The sequence below is a fragment of the Carcharodon carcharias genome, chromosome 9 (assembly GCF_017639515.1).
Source record: "Carcharodon carcharias isolate sCarCar2 chromosome 9, sCarCar2.pri, whole genome shotgun sequence".
Lineage (NCBI taxonomy): Eukaryota > Metazoa > Chordata > Chondrichthyes > Lamniformes > Lamnidae > Carcharodon > Carcharodon carcharias.
This window is the reverse complement of record NC_054475.1, coordinates 150115641-150133768: the sequence shown is the minus strand read 5'-3', so window position 1 is coordinate 150133768 and position 18128 is coordinate 150115641. Positions and strand designations below refer to the sequence as shown.

The following is an 18128-nucleotide window of genomic DNA, read 5'->3' as shown; positions in this document are numbered from 1 at the left end:
GACATTTGATTTTCCACCTATATATTACCAGGACATTAAAACTAATTACAGTGCTGCATGCAGCATGAATAGCGCATAAGCCCAGAATTGTACCCCAGACCTTTATAGGTCTGTTGGGTTCAGTGTCACATGGGCTGGGCTGCAAGTACTTTTTTCTTTTACTTTGAAAATATAATATACTATCTCTCACACGATTAATATACACTGAGTTAGTAACTGTTTACTCAAAACATTACTCTTACATATCTAACAAAGCATCTGTTGAAGAGTCATACGGCCTCGAAACTTTAATTGTATTCCTCACCGCAGATGCTATCAGACCTGCTGAGTTTTTCCAGGTATTTTTATTTTTGTTTTGGATTTCCAGCATTCGCAGTTTTTTGCTTTTATCTGATTCAGACCTCTTGTGCAATCCTTATTTTGCCACACCACTGATGGCATGGCAGCCAGCCATCTCGGTTCTTGAATTACCTTCCTAAGCCTCTTCAGCTCCCTCTCTGCCTGCAAGATCCAGCTTTACTCCATTTTTGACCAAACTGTTGGTCATCATTCATATGACAAATTGCAGCACTGTTTAATACGCATCAGCATCTTTGTCCATTACTATTGGCTTGGCTATAATTGGTCTAAAACTACCAGATTTAATGGCTCATTTTCAGCAAGAGTAAACCTTGCGCTTATATAACTCCCAATCAAACCTTGAAACTGCATAAATTTTTTAGAATGTTAGAATTTAAAGAGTTGCAAAATATTCTTGAGAATCTTAAAATTACATATATTCTAACAACATTCCCCACCTGAGAAGGAAACAACCTGTTACTTTCAGACCTCTGAATATAACTTTAATCATGTTAAAATTTTTACTTCCACGACATGGTAGAATTGCCCTATTTCTAAATATGCCAATGTACAGCACAGCAACAAAGTCTCAGGACCCGTACTTGCGTCATGTGAACTCCCTCACCACCCCATATTTAGTGTAAAATCCTGCACTTGTTGAAATTAAATTTTCAGCAAAGTATTAAAACTGATCAAGTATAAAATGTGCTACATTCATACCAGAATTATCCACATTTAAACATGCTAAAGTTGTATTTTTGTACCGAATATAGAAGACTAGAATTTTGTAGGGGGCCATTTCTTAAATATTTCTCATGCTCCTGTCTGGTATTATCAAATGCAAGGGACATTTTAATTGATGCATCCATTTCTTTAGATAGAAGCAAAATGCTGTAATTTGCTTTCTCTGGTTCCTTTTTGATGGTTGTTAGTACTTTATTAAGACAAGGGCATCAGTATGTGGAATACACGTTTCCCAGCTGATATACCTAGATTCAGAATCAAATATTTTTCAAACAACTCAAATCCCACTTTCTACTGCATCAATGCATGTTTATTTCCTACACCAGCCATCTCTTTGATGGTTCAATTTTTGATGTTTTTTGGATTGGACTGTGTGTTCCAACTGTCTTTATTGTTGTAATACGCTTCTCTTAGTTCCAGACTTCCATGTTTATATAAATGGTAATGACAGTAACCAGGTTTCACAACAAATATAATACAAAACAGAATTAAGTTCACAACCTCAACATTTTATGTTGAGCTAACAAAGTGTCTTATAATATAGTAAATTCACATTCTGGCATGTTGATGCTGAGCTGGCTAATCCACACATTATGTACAGTAAAACAGGATGTTTTTATGGAGCAATTTACCGTAAGGTACGAAAGATTGACTGAATAGCACATGATACTGTTCTTAAGCAGGAACTGTCCTACTCAGAAAACCCAGATAATAAATGTCACTTTGAAAAATTAGGGCTCTGCAAATTTGACAGTGTTCACCATGCAGAGATTAATTTTTACTGAACTAGTTTGTTACTGCAGCAACCTAGATCTGAAAAATGTTTGTTTATTGCCTCAAACAAGCAGGTTTTGCAATATACACTTATTTTCTATTAATGTTCTGTATTACAGCCAAAACTTTTAATCCCGTTACCAAATTTACAAGTGTTATTATAAAACCACAAGCAATATTTATTAATAGATACTGATGAGCGGTGGCTGAAATTGTGCCCAGATTGGGGATAAAGAAACAGCATTCCTTTTGTTTACTGAACAGAAGCTATTCTTCAAAATCCACAGCCACATCGACCATCAGTAGTTAAACACTCACCATACAATCCCACAGCTGTAGATTTGAGATTAAGAGGAAGGGGGACAAGAAGGAAAGAACTTGTATTAATGTGGTACCTTTTATGGTGTCCCAAAGTACTTTATAGCCAACCTTTGAAGTGGAGTAATTGTTGTGATGCAGGAAACATGGCAGCCAATTTGCACACATGATACCACCACAAACAGCAACAAGATAAACGATAATTTCTTTTTTAGAAAGTCATGTTAGTTGGGGAATAAACATTAGCCAAAACATAGGGGAGAACTCCTCTGTTCTATATAAAATAATGCAATGGAAACCTTTACAAAAACAACTCTCATTTATATAACTTTGTTTAACATAGTAAAACATCAAGGCACTTCACTGGAGCATTATTGTACAAAATTTGAACAAGAGACAAAAGCAAAATACTGCGGATGCTGGAAATCTGAAACAAAAACAAAAATTGCTGGAAAAACACAGACATATTAATTTGGGAGCAAAGGGGCAGGTTTTAATGAGTGCCTAAAAGGAGGCGAGATTTTCAAGGAAGGAAATTCGAAAATTTAGCAGTTGTAATTTCCAGCCCTAATGATGGGGCAATGGAAAGTAAGGACTCTCAAAAAAAATTGAAGTGATGCAAGAAATCCAAGGGTTGTAATACTGAAGGAGGTTATAGAGATGGGTGGTGGGGAAGGGTTGCAAAACTATGGAGGGATTTAAACTCTGAGATGAGAATATTAAGATAAGAAATAGGAGTGTTAGCCATTTGGCCCATTTGAGCCTGCTCCACCAATTGATATCATGGCTGATTTGATTCCTTAACTCCACTTTCCTGCCTATAACTCTCGGCTCCCTTCATCAATCAAAAATCTGATCAACTCAACCTTGAATATATTCAATGGCCCAGCCTCCACTGCCCTGTGAGAGTTCCAAAGACTAATGACCTTCAGAGATGAAATTCCTCCTCATCTCAGCCTTAAATGGGATTTCATTTTTAAACTGTGCTACCTAGTTCTAGGTTCCCCCCACAAGAGGAAATATCCTCCTAGCATCCACCCTGTCAAATCCCCTCAGAATCTTACTTGTTTCAATAAGATCACTGTCATTCTTCTAGACTTCAATGAGTATAGGTCCAACCTGCTCAACCTTTCCTCAGAAGACAACCCCTTAATCCTTGGTCAGCCTAGTGAACCTTCTCTGAACTGCTTCCAACGTAAGTGTATTCCTCCTTAAGGAGGTCAAAAGTGTACAGTACTTCAAGTGCCGTATCACTAATGCCCTGTACAGCTATAGCAAGACTTCCCTACATTCATATTACAACCCATTGCAATAGAGGCCAACATTCCATTTGCCTTCCTAATTACTCGCTGTACCAGCAGGTTAAGGTTTTGTGATTCGTGTACAAGGGCACCCAAGTCCCTCCGTACTGCAGCGTGTCTCAATTTGAATAATATGCCGCTTTTCTATTCTTCCTGCCAAAGCAGACAATCTCAATTTTCCCCACATATACTCTATCCATACTTCATCAAATTTTTGTCCACTCACTTAACCTATCTATATCCCTTTGCAGACTCCGCATCCTCCTCACAATTTGCTTTCCGTCCCATCATTACAGCATCAGCAGATCTAGCTACAATACAGCCTGCCCTTTCACTTAAGTCATTAATATAGATCTTAAATAGTCATACTAGTTACAGATCATAAGTACGCTCCAGCACTGATCCCTGTGGCACTCCACTAGTTACAATTTGTCAATCTGAAAATGTGTCATTTATTCCAACTGTTTCCTGTTAGTTAGCCAATCCTCCATCCACGCTAATATATCACCCTAATACCCTGAGCTTTCATTCTGTGCAATAACCTTTTATGTGGCATTTTAGAAATCCAAATACACTACATCTACTGGTTCCCCTTTATCCGCCCTGCTTGTTACACCCTCAAAGAATTCTAATAGACTTGTCTAACACTATTTTTCCCTTTCACAAATTTGCCTGATTGCATTATGATTTTCTAAATAACCTGCTACTAACACCTTAATAATGGATTCTAGCATTTTCCCAATGCTAGATGTTGGACTATCTGGCCTATAGTTTCTTGCTTCCTGTCTCCTTCCTTTCTTGAATAGTGTTACGATTGTGGTTTTCAATCCATGGAGACCTTTTGAGAATCTAGGGAATTTTGGAAGATTACAACCTATGCACGCATCATCTCTGCAAATACTTCCTTTAAGACCCTAGGATGCAGGCCATCAGGTCCAGCAAACAGCCTTTAATCCCATTTAATATCCTAGTGCTTCTTCTCTAATGAAGATGATTGATCCTCTCCCTTTTGCTTCTTGATTTTCCACTATTCTTGGGATGCTTTTTGTGTCTTCTACTGTGAAGACAGATACAAAATATTTGTTCAAAGTCTCTGCCATTTCTCATAACCCATTTTTGATGTTGCTTTTCCAGCACAGATACAACATTGGCATCCAGCCAGCAATGTGGAAAATTGCACAGGTGCATCCCAAACACAAAAAGTAGGACAAATCCAACCTGGCCAATTACCGCTCCATCAGTCTACACTCGATCATCAGTAAAATGATGGAAGGGGTCATCTACAGTGTTATCAAGCAGCACTTGCTTAGCAATAACCTGCTCACCGATGCTCAGTTTGGTTTCTGACAGGGTCACTCAGCTCCTGACCTCATTACAATGTTGGCTCAAATATGGACAAAAAAGAGTTGAACTCCAGAGGTGAGGCGAGTGACTGCCCTCGACATCCAGGCAGCATTTGAACAAGTTTGGTATCAAAGCACCCTAGCAAAATAGAAGTCAATGGAAATTGGGGGAAAACTCTCCGCTGGTTGGAATCATCCCTATCACAAAGGAAGATGGTTGTGGTGGTTGGAGATCAGTTATCTCAGTTCCAGGACAGCACTTGCAGGAGTTCCTCAGGGTAGTGTCCGAGGCCCACTCATCTTCAGCCGCTTCATCAATAACCTTCCTTTCACCACAAGGTCAGAAGTGGGGATGTTCACTGTTGATTGCACAATGCTCAGCACCATTTGCAACTCCTTAGATACTGAAGCAGTCCATGTCCAAATGCAGCAACACCTGAATAATATCCAGGTTTGGGCTGACGTGTGGCGTGAATGTTACTTGCCGCTTAAGTGTTGGGCAATGACCATCTCCAACAAGATGGAATCTAACCATCGCCCCTTGACATTCAATGGCATTATCATCGCTGAATCCCCCACTAACATCATCCTGGGGGTTCCCATTGATCAGCTATACATATACAGTGGCTACATGAGCAGGTTAGAGGCTAGGAATCCTGCGGACAGCAATGCACCTCCTGACTCCCCAAAGCCTGTCCACCATCTACAAGGCACAAGTCAGGAGCGTGATGGAATACTTCTCCACTTACCTCAAGTGCAGCTGCAACAACATTCGAAGCTCAATACCATCCAGGACAAAGCAACCAGCTGGATTGCACCCCATCCACAAACATTCACTCCCTTTACCACCAACGCACAGTGGTGGCAGTGTGTACCATCTACAAGATGTACTGCAGGAACTCACCAAGGCTCCTTAGACAGCACCTTCCAAACCCACTACTGCTACAACCCAGAAGGACAAGGGCAGCAGATACATGGGAACATCATCTGGAAATTTCCCTTCAAGCCACTCACCATCCTGATTTGGAAATATATCACTTTTCCTTCACTGTCGCAGGGTCAAAATCTAGGAACTCCCCAACAGCACTGACTGTACTTACACCACTATGGCTGCAGCAGTTCAAGAAGGCAGTACATCACCACTTTCTCAAAAGGCAGTTAGGGATAGGCAATAAATGCTGACCTAACCAGTGATGTCCACATCCTGTAAGTGAATGAAAAAAATCCCCAGTTTCACCCTCTAAGGGACCAATGCTTACTTTAGCTACTCTTCCTTTTTATATACCTGCAGAAGCTTTTACAGTCTGTTTCTATATTTCATGCCACTTTCTCACATACTTTAATTTCCCCCTTTTTTTCCTTAAATCATCCTTTGCTGGTTTTTAAAATGTCTCCAATCTTCTGGGCTACCACTAATCTTTGCAGTAATGTACCCCTTTTCTTTCAATCTGATATCATCCATAACTTCCTGCATTAACCACGGATGATGCATCTTTCTCACAGCATCTTTCTTTCTCAATGAAATATATCCCTGTTGGAAGTTGTGAAATATCATCTTAAATGTCTGCCACTGCCTCTTGTCTTACCCTTTAACTTATTTCCCCATTCCTCTTTAGCCAGTTTCTATTTTTTAAGCCCTAAACAAATAGATTCTGCCTTTCACTCCCTAGGACATTCTCCCTACCTATCCTTAATTACTACAGCCATCTCTCCTCCTTTCTTTTCTTGCATTCAGGAATATTTCATACCCAGTCCTGTGTTTCTTTGAGCTAGGTCTCCATTATCACATTATGGGTTGTAACCTTCGGCTAGAGTTTGAAAGCGCTGGCCTGCAGAAATGAGAAGAAATCAATACCTACTTACCTGGTTTTGAAAATTACATTGCCATTTCTGTTCACCAGAGTTGCTTAGGTCCTGCATTGAAAGACTCCTTGCAGGCACCAGCGAAGTCTAGCTCCAGCGTATTCAAGGAGGCCATGCCCCCTTTTTACAGCACTTGCTGCTGTAAAGCAGGCAAGTTTAAAAGGCCAGGGAAATTGACACGCCAAGGAGAAGTTAAGTGTCTAAGGTAAGTGCACAGGATTTAGGGTTGGCGGGAAAAGTCCGGGGGGGGTGGGGGCTGTGTGTGTGTGTGTGTGTGTGTGTGTGTGTGTGTGTGTGTGTGTGTGTGTGTGTGTATGTACCATGGGGTCAGTCTGGGTCTTTACAATAGTTACTCAGAAGTTGGAAGAGGTTCTAATTCTTACCTTTTCTAGGTAACTATTGGCAGAACCATCTGAAGTTTGCGATTCTAACTGCATCTTTAGATGGTTCCCAGTGCAGTGCAATTGTCCTGAGGAAGTGTGCATTTCTGGGCAATTGCCATGCAAACGCTTACCTGGGAATTTCCCAGGCGGATTCCCCAGCACATCTTTGGGGACGCCCCCCAAATCCAATGCTGGGGAGCGCAGAAGTTACAGGCCCATATTCCCATGTGGCTACCTGTGTCTGCAGCTCAACAACTTTGTTTGCCACACTCCATGCATTCACATATATGCGTAGTAAATTTAATTTAGGGCTTATTGCTTTTATTCTTACTCTGACTCCCATCTAATACTTTACTCACTGTTCTTGCTCTGGTGCCAATTGTGTTTTGCCTCTCTAATGTTACATCCTGGTTCACAACACTCTACCAAGTTTAAACCCACCCAATAGCACCAGCAAACCACCCCAAAAGGACATTGGCCCGGCTCTGTTCAGGTGCAACCTGTCAAGCCTGTGCAGGTCCCATCTACCCAGATCTGATCTCAATATTCCAGGATTGGAATCTAAAGCACTCCCTCCTTCAGCATCTCTCCAATCACACATTCACCTGCTTTTCCCACAATTTCTATTCTAATTAGTGCATGGCACTGGGAGTTATCCAGAGATTAACATATTTTGAGGTCCTGCATGCTAGCATTTTCTTAGCTCATCTGTTCATTATTGCTTTCCCAAAGTTTCCTCCCACACAGCACACCACCCCCCCACCCCACACCCTCCTACCACCCCTCCAACCCGCCTCTACAGCTGGGCCAGCCATGATGCCATGAACTTGGTTCTGGCTGCACTCCCCAGAGGAAGCATCACTCTCACCAGTATTCAAAACAGATTGCTGGTTGGAGAGCAAGATTCACTCATGGGGCTCCTGCACTATCTGTCTGGTCTTCCTTGACTGTCTGGCAGTCACTCATTTCCTCTGTCTGCACATTCAAGTTGTGGGGCAACTTAATCCAGATATGGGCTATCCACACAAAATTCAGTCTTGCGGATGCTCGAGCTGACAACAATTCCCATCCACCTAGTTGCCCAGGACACGAGAAGCATCCTGAAATTCCCACATGGACTTGCAAGTGCACTCCAAGATTCTGAAGTACTCTGACATGCCTTTCTTTACTTAGAAAATTAACTGATTTAACAGAAATAAACAAAGATTTGTTCACGAGAACGATCCCAGGAATGAAAGGCTTAACATATCAGGAACGTTTGAGGACTCTGGGCCTATACTTGATGGAGTTTAGAAGGATGAGGGGGGGATCTGATTGAAACTTTGAGAATGCTGAAAGGCCTGGATAGAATGGACGTGGGGAAATTATTTCCATTAGTAGGAGAGACTAGGACCCAAGGGCACGGCCTCAGAGTAAAGGGAAGACCTTTTAGAACAGAGATGAGGAGAAACTTCTTTAGCCAGAGAGTGGTGAATCTATGGAATCATTGCCACAGAAGACTGTGGAGGCCAGGTCTTTGAGTCTATTTAAGACTGAGATAGCTAGGTTCTTGATGAGTAAGGGGATCAAAGGTTACGGGGAGAAGGCGAGAGAATGGGGTTGAGAAACTCATCAGTCATGATTGAATGGTGGAGCAGACTCGATGGGCTAAATGGCCTAATTCCTACTCCTATGTCTTATGGTCTTATGTCTTATGGCCTAAATAAATAAACACTCACTAGCTACTCAATATTTGTTACAAAGCAGATGTTAAAAGCATAGCCAATACAAAATAATTAGACATTGCGTAAAAGAAAATACTGCAGATGATAGAAATCTGTAAATATAAAAACAGAAAAGACAAGGAATTACTCAGCAGGCCAGGCTTTATTTGTGGAGAAACAGAAGCCAATCACTGTTGACATTTCAGGTCTAAGACCATCATTTATGACAAAAACAGAAATACCTGGAAAAACTCAGCAGGTCTAGCAGCATTGGCGGAGAAGAGCAAAGTTGATGTTTCGAGTCCTCATGACCCTTCAACAGAACTAAGTAAAAATAGGAAAAGGGTGAAATATAAGCTGGTTTAAGGTGGCTTGGGGGGGGGGGGGGTGGTTGTTGGGACAAGCAAGCAGTGATAAGAGCAGATAACCAAAAGATGTCACAGACAAAAGAACAAAAAGGTGTTGAAGGTGGTGATATTATCTAAAAGAATGTGCCAATTAAGAATGGAGAGCAGGACGAGCAAGGTAGCTCTAGTGGGGGTGGGGTGAAATAAACCATGGGCGGAATACACTTAAAAATAATGGAAATAGGTGGGAAAAGAAAAATCTATATAAATTATTGGGAAAAACAAAAGGGAGGGGGAAGAAATGGAAAGGGGGTGGGGATGGAGGAGGGAGTTCAAGATCTAAAGTCATTGAACTCAATATTCAGTCCGGAAGGCTGTAAAGTGCCTAGTCGGAAGATGAGGTGCTGTTCCTCCAGTTTGCGTTGGGCTTCACTGGAACAATGCAGCAAGCCAAGGACAGACATGTGGGCAAGAGAGCAGGGTGGAGTGTTAAAATGGCAAGCGACAGGGAGGTCTGGGTCATGCTTGTGGACAGACCGAAGGTGTTCTGCAAAGCGGTCACCCAGTCTGCGTTTGGTCTCCCCAACGTGGAGGAAACCGCATTGGTAGCAACGAATGCAGTAGACTAAGTTGGGGGAAATGCAAGTGAAATGCTGCTTCACACGAAAGGAGTGTTTGGGCCCTTGGACGGTGAGGATAGAGGAAGTGAAGGAGCAGGCGTTGCTTACTTTGCGTTTGCATGGGGAGGTGTCATAGGTGGGGGTTGAGGAGTATGGGGTGATGGAGAAGTGGACCAGGGAGTCCGGGAGGGAATGATCCCTATGGAATGCCGCCAGGGGGATGAAGGGAAGATGTGTTTGGTGGTGGCATCATGCTGGAGTGGGTGGAAATGGCAGAGGATGATCCTTTGAATGCAGAGGCTGGTGGGATGATAAGTGAGGACAAAGGGGACCCTATCATGTTTCTGGGAGGGAGGAGGTGTGAGGGCGGATGCGCAGGAGATAGGCTGGACACGGTTGAGGGCCCTGTCAACTACTGTGGGTAGAAAACCTCGGTTAAGGAAGGAGGACACGTCAGAGGAACTGTTTTTGAAGGTAGCATCATCAGAACAGATGTGACGGAGGCGAAGGAACTGAGAGAATGGGATGGAGTTTTTAACCATCATTTAAGATACCAGAGTGCATCAATAGCCAATGAAACCACCCAGTGTTGGTCACTGCCCCAAGAAATGGGAGAGAACAGAGTAAAGAAGAAAATATGACTGGTACTTGGTGGAAGGGGAAAAATCTGGCTGTGTCACAAAAATAATTTAGCATAATAGTTTCAGCGTACTCCCATCACCTTGAACTGAACTGAAGGCATTCACAAATACACACAATTGTAGACTGATTTTAAGAGGTGAAAAGATTGAGCCAGATAAACTTCAGCTTCATCAACCTGGGATTCAAAACCAAAAGTCCTAAGGTATGGTCTTAGCTGTAAAAAATCAACTAACTGAGTTCCATTTTTCCACAGATGCTGCCTGACTGTTGAGTATTTCCAGCTTTGGTTATTGAGCAAGTTAGTTGGTCTTTCTAGCTGCAATTTCACAAATGCTCTTTGACGGTGTCAGAGCCAACTAAGACTAAGACTATCTGGTAATAGCAAAAACCCATGTTCTGACAATTCCAAAAGAGAAACACAAATTTACAGGCAAGTAAATCAGCAGAGGTGTTAGTGGAGTACAGGCAGTGCAGGGTGGAGCTTAAGAAAGCAATTAGGAGAGCAAAGAGGGGATATGAGAAAGCTCTGGCTGGTAAAAGTAGGGAAAATCCCAAGATACTCTAAGTATATCAACGGGAAGAGGATAACCAGGGAAAGAGTAGGGTCCATAAGGGACCGAGGGGGCAATCTATGGGTGGAGCCAGAGGACATCGCTAGAGTGTTGAATGAATACTTCACATCCGTCTTCACCTAAGAGAATGAGGATGAAGGTATCGAACTTGGGGAGACAGACGAGGTTCTTAAGCAAATTAATATAGGGAGTGACAAGGTATTGGAGGTGTTGGCAGGCTTAAAAGTGGACAAATCTCCAGGACCAGATGATTTCTGTCCCAGACTGCTGAGGGAGGCAAGGGAGGAGATCGCAGGAGCTCTGACCCAAATTTTTAATTCCCCTCTGGCCACGGGGGAGGTGCCAGAGGACTGGAGAACAGCTAATGTGGTTCTGCTATTTAAGAAGGGTTGTAGAGATAAGCCAGGGAACTACAGGCCAGTGAGTCTCATCAGTGGTAGGGAAACTATTGGAGAAAATTCTGAAGGAGAAAATCTATCTCCACTTGGAGAGGCAAGGTTTGATCAGGGATAGTCAGCATGGCTTTGTCAGAGGGAGGTCATGCTAACAAATGTGATTGAATTTTTTGAGGAGGTGACCATGTGTGTAGATGAGGGTAGTGCAGTTGATGTAGTTTATATGGATTTCAGCAAAGCCTTTGACAAGGTCCCACATGGGAGACTTGTAAAGAAGGCAAATGCGCATGGGATACAGGGTAATTTGATAAGGTGGATTCAAAATTGGCTTAGCTGTAGGAGGAAGAGGGTGATGACAGAAGGATGCTTTCGTGACTGGAAGCCAGTATCCAGTGGTGTACCACAGGGATCCGTGCTCGGTCCCCTCTTATTTGTCATTTATATAAACGACATGGGGGGTAGGATTAGTAAGTTTGCGGATGACACAAAGATTGACCGGGTGGTTAACAGTGAGGCTGAGTGTCTTGGGCTACTAGAAGATATAGACGAGATGGTCAAGTGGGCAGATAGAATTTAACCCTGAAAAGTGTGAGATGATATACTTTGGAAGGAGTAATTTGACAAGGGAGTATTCAATGAACGGCATGACACTAGGAAGTTCTGAGGAACAAAGGGACCTTGGCGTGTGTGTCCATAGACCTCTGAAGGCAGAGGGGCATGTTAGTGAGGTGGTGAAAAAGGCATATGGGGCACTTGCCTTTATCAATCGAGGCATAGATTACAAAAGTAGGGAGGTCATGTTGGAGTTGTATAGAACCTTAGTGAGGCCACAGCTGGAGTAGTGTGTGCAGTTCTGGTCGCCACATTATAGTAAGGATGTGATTGCACTGAAGGGGGTGCAGAGAAGATTCATCAGGATGTTGGCTGGGATGAAACATTTAAGTTATGAAGAGAGGTTGGATTGACTTGGGTTGTTTTGGTTGGAGCAGAGAAGACTGAGGGGCGACCGGATCGAAGTGTACAAGATTATGAGGGGCATGGACAGGGAGCAGCTGTTCCTCTTAGTTGAAGGGTCAGTCACAAAGGGGCATAAGTTCGAGGTGAGGGGCAGGAGGTTGGGGGGGTGTGTGTGGAAATGAGGGGGAAAAACATTTTTAACCGGAGGGCGGTGACGGTCTGGAATGCACTGCCTGGGAGGGTGGAGGAGGCAGGTTGCCGCACATCCTTTAAAAAGTACCTGGATGAGCACTTGGCACGTCATAACATTCAAGGCTATGGACCAAGTGCTGGTAAATGGGATTAGGTAGGTAGGTCAGATGTTTCTCACGTGTCGGTGCAGACTCGATGGGCCAAAGGGCCTCTTCTGCACCGTAATTCTGTGAAGTCATCTCAAGTATTACAAGGCTGGGTCATTGCAGCTAATTCTGAAGTTACATACCTCAACAGCTTTACAAAGGGGCTCCAGGTTTGGAATTCCCGAGTGTATAAAGCTGAAGGATAAATTTAAAGTTGAAGGTTATGTTTATATGGAATTGAAAATGAAGATCTTTGCTAATACAAATGCAATGGTAGATTAATTTAAGTCATTTTTTTAGTCTACAAAAGGCACCTGTATGTGTATTCAGAATGATCTTTATTTCAGTTAAATGTGATTTGGTATAAAACTGTACACCAAATCATTCATGTTTGTGAATTTAGACGGACACTACTTGACAGGAGAAGCATCCAGCCAACCGAATATGGTAATCACTCAACAGCTACAAATCTGCAAATTTGGACAGGAGTCACAGCATAGGAGTAAGGAGAATCTTGGATTGGATTTATTTCCTTCTGTGTAGTTTAGAGACATTAAGGATTATTGTAATGACATTACTGCTCAAACGGGCATCAGGCACCTCCAAGAACACATGCCAAACTTTAGACTATACTAGCATGAGAACCACCTTTTTTATTCTTTCACAGGAGGTGGGCGTTAATTGCCCTTGAGAACTTGAGTAATCCAAATATCTATATTCACAAAAACTTAATTCACTTCATTTTTATTCAAGCTTTGGTTTCCTCCAGTTAATAATCACTTCAGGCGTTATATATTTTGGCAATAATTAAAATCTAGGCCCACATTAAGACAAAATACATATTGCATTCTTTCCTATTGCGCTTACTTAAATTACGTAAAAACAATTGCGTATTCCTTTTTAAAAATAAAGTGTAAATTTTCCACTTCTGTGTACCTGTTGCATGGCAGCCACACAGTATACAATTGTGCAGCCCTAACTTGCAATTTGACTTCATCCAAGCACAAAGATCATTGGGATGTGCAATCTCAGAACACACCCTTGCTGCTAGCAGAAGCTTGGAAAACATTTCTGCAATAGTGAATGTTCTTCAATACAAAAAGCCTGTCTGTACTGGGTTTTGGGGTGAGGTGGGTGGTGCAGTGGGAAGCATGGGTGGAAAGAAGAAAGAAGAAGGGGAAGAGGAAGGAAGGATAGAAACAGAGGCTGTTTAATCACGAAATTGAAGAGAGGCAAGAAGTCTTGTGAAAGAAAAATTCAAGAGGGAGAACCAGAGAAAGTCTTTAAAGAAAAATGAAAGGAAACCATGAAACAAAGGCCATTCAGCTCACAAAGCCACATAGCAATGGCCTACAGCTCAACCAATCCAAAATTCTTAAGTAATGTCGCCCATACCAGGTAGAACTTCAAAAAAGCCAAAACAAGTTTCTGCAAACCATTCTTAACCATGTATTGAACATACCACAGAATTTTATGATAACTCAATCAATCTTTCTTGTAATCTTAGTCCCACTTCCTGTCAAATAATCAATTTATTAGTGAAAGAAACAGTGATTGAGAACTGATTAGAGGCTATTTTGCCCGAGTGGGCTGACCACTGAAGTGGCCACCTGATTGAGGTTCTGGCCTTATTAACATTCATCTGATATATTGCACAGGCTCTGACCAGTTCCTTCCTAAAATAATAATCTGGGCCCTACTCACATTACAGGACCTCAATTTCAATATTAAAACAAGCTTATCGCTCAAATTAGATGGGCGCTTTGGGCACCCAGAGGTCGGCCCTCTTTAAAATGGTGTCTCTGCATTGCTGGTGTTATCAGGGAGGTAAGGCTATGAACCCCATTTTCAGGCCATTACTGCCTCTTTGACACCAGGCAAAAAGAGAAGTTGACCACATCAACTCTGATGAGAATCCATTTTATATAATCACAGGTGGAAAAAAATTCCTACAATTCTCCAGCACTGTTTCAGGTTTAATTATGTCCTATAATCTTGCGACAACTGATGGCAAAATTGTAATATCCATGTTTTTGCATCACTTTAAAGATATGAATTATATCGTCTCTCTTGCTTAATCCAGTGAAAACAAATTCAGTTTTTCAGTCTTTTTATAATTTAAATTTATAGTTTTAAATCCTATCATCATTCTTATTTTTAATGTTTTGGTCCAACGAAACCATAAATCCTTAAGGGCAAGGTTGATCAAAACTGGGTGTCATGCTCCCAGTGATATCTCTTTACTAAGGTACAGTTTAAATAAAAACTTATATTGAGAAGCATCTGAATTCACCTCAAATAACCCCGCAATGACTGGACATTTTCCAAATATTAAACAATCACATTCAGACCTTTTTCCTTTTAGATTTGTCAGTAGAACTCCATCCATTGTGCACATTTTAGTCATCCTTCCTTGTACCAATATACACTATCTTACATGTATTCACATTAAATGCCACATTCCTCAACACTGGATATCTAAATCATGTATCATTAATTCTTTGATGAAGTAACAGATGAGTTGGTGTGTATATGGACTTTCAAAAGACATTTGATAAATCCAGCATAACAGATTTGCTAGCAAAATTGGTCCATGCGACTAAAGGGCAGTAAGTGCGTGAATAAGAAATTGGTGAAGGGACAGGAAATATAGAAATGGTGAACAGCTGTTCTTTGGACTGGAGGCAATTGTGCCTCCCCAGAAGTTGGTATTGGTACCTCTGTTCTTAATTGATGTGGACTTGGGTATATAGGAAATAATTTCAAAATCTGCAGATGCTATTCAATTGAGAAATACAGCAAATATCGAGAGAATGATTAAAAGATTTCAGGAAGATGTATATCTGCCCATTTCACCAGTCTGTATTATATTAAAATATAATACAGAAGTGTGAAGCAATTCACTTTGGTAGCAAGTGAGAGGCAATATAACATAAATGATACAATTTTAAAAGCGTGAAGGAACAGAGGCCTGGGGATGTATGTACATGAGCCTTTGAAATAGCAGGACAAGTTGAGAAGGCTGTTAAAAGACATGAGATCCTTGGCTTTATAAATAGAGGCAGAGTACAAAAGTAAGGAAGAAATGTTAAAACCAAACACCGGTTAGGCCTCAGTTGGAGCATTGTGATCAATTCTGGGCATCTCACTTAGTAAGAATGTCAAGGGTGCAGTAGAGATTCACTAGAATGGTACAAAGGAAGAAGGAATTCAGTTACAGAAAGATTTAGAGAAAAGCTGGAGGTATTCTCATTAGAACTTGGGTAGATAAGAGGTTTGATAGATGTTCAAACTCTCAAAGAATTCAGTAGCAGAAGGTGCAGTAACCAGAGGACACCAATTTTTAAGGTAATTGATAAAACAAGGAGGAAAAAAACCCACATAATTCCAGATGATCTGGAATAGATTGCCTGAAAAGGATGATGAAACAATAACTTTCAAAAGGGAATTTTAAATATTTGAAAGGCAAAAAAATAACAGGGCTATGGGGAAACTGCAGGGGAGTAGGGCTAATTGGATAGCTCTTTCAAAGAATTACCACAAATTCAAATGGGCCAAATGGTCTTGTGTGCTGTATGATTCTATGCATCTTAGTGTCATTTGCAAATTTTGCATAATTACTGACAATGCCCATTCAGCAAATCTAAGACATAGAAAAGTGGTCCAGAATCCTTGGATGGAGCTCTTCTAGCTACTAGCAGGCAGAATTATCACCTTCAGTTCTCTAGTACTTAGCAAATTTGCTAGCCATCTAATCATTTTACTAGTAATACCATGCATTTCTAATTTAACTATAATAAAACGCTGTTCAAACATTTCCAGAAATTAAAATATTATAGCCACAATATGACTCCTTAGTCACCTTCAGATGCGCTGAGATATGATTTATGACTTCTAAAAATCATCAACTTCCTTTTATGGCATGAGTAGTCTTCAGATGGATATTTATAGGATCTTGTAAAAAGTCTTTCAGAAATTTCCCTAAAAGTCAGGTGAATTATAATAAAAAATGCAAACCAAGGTAATAAAAACGATAAATCAAAGAAATTGAGGCAGTACTAAATAGCAGATAGAAATTGAGTAAAAACTTCCTCAAGGGCCATTCAACTGGCAGAAAGTGAGTGCTGGCAGTACCCTTTTCCAGTTTGTGATGTCACTGGAAGGGATCTTTTCATAAATAAAGTCCTGACATTAACCCTGCCTGACCAGCATAAATGGATAGTTAAAGTGGTTGGGGTGGAGAATTCACACCACCCATGCCATTTTAGCTCCTGAGAAACTTGTCAGGGAGGATAGCCCATGTCAGGCAGGTGGAGGCCTACATTGCATGCAAAGGCCAAAGTGACTCGAAGCCCAAGGGGGATTTCTTATCTGCCCCAAAGGTGCCCCAGGTTAATATTGAGGTTAAAATTGCAGCAATTGCCAAACAGCTTTAGAACATGAGAACTGGAAGAAAAACAAGTCTACAGGTTTTAGTTTGCAACATTTAGGATTATGTGGCCATCCTTTAAGCCTATGTAGTTATTTTAATATAAATTATGCAATGTATTTTACCCTCCACTCCACAAACCTGATCCAGAATAAAACAAACACAAACCACCAGACTTAAACTTCCTCTGCCAAATTCTTCAGGAGATATTTGCTGAAGCTTTCCTGTTACATTGTTTGATTCACAGTCTTATCTGTCCTCCAATAAGGTTCAGGAAAAGATGTCTCTAGGAGCAGTTTAACATTTTAAATGGGGCAGTAAAGAGAAATATTGAAAAAAATCAACCGTACTAGAAAGCGTGGCAGGAGTCAGGCAAGATAAAAAAAAAACAAGATCAGAATACTACTTCTGGAACTGTAAAATCTTAATATTAATTTCACTTAAAAATCTCTCTACTAAAACTTTTGAAAGTTTTGATTCACAAGTAGGAGGCTGAAATGCAATGTGTGTAGTGATGGGATTATGTAAATTCCTTGCATTAGTTGCCCTCAAAGTCACAATCCAATGATTTTTCTTATTTGAATGTACATACTATACATAGGGAACAAATCATGATCAACAATGTGATGATGATGCTTGACAGGCTTGTGACTTGCTATTGAGAGGCTATTATCTTATCTCAGCGTAACCCACAGATTCAACAAATATGGCCAATACCTCTGAGCAATTGCACTGACTAACTGCGACCACATTTTGGCTGCATCACTTCATAACATAATTGGATGATGAAAGACACTTGTTTGATTTCTGACTGTGGTCTAAAGCCCTGGCAAAGGCAAATCAGGGAGGGCAGGCATTTGGTGTGTTCTAGTGAAAACAGGCCTGGCAGCTGGGTTAGAAAAAGGAAGCAGACAGTGCTACAGGCAGGTTGGGTCATAGGTGGTAGTTTTGGGTAGCAGCAAGGATTCAGGCTTCAGGATACATTTTCAGGTGTTGAATGCAAAAAACAGGTGAATCAGACTAGGACAGGACACAGTAAAAGGTAGGCAGAGATGCTTGA

General features: G+C 41.2%; 1 protein-coding gene across 1 annotated transcript in view; it reads right to left on the bottom strand.

The window, feature by feature from the left end:
* LOC121282082 (insulin receptor substrate 2-A-like) overlaps positions 1–18128 on the bottom strand; it is a 66703-nt gene that overhangs the window by 8004 nt on the left and 40571 nt on the right. The window lies entirely within an intron of this gene.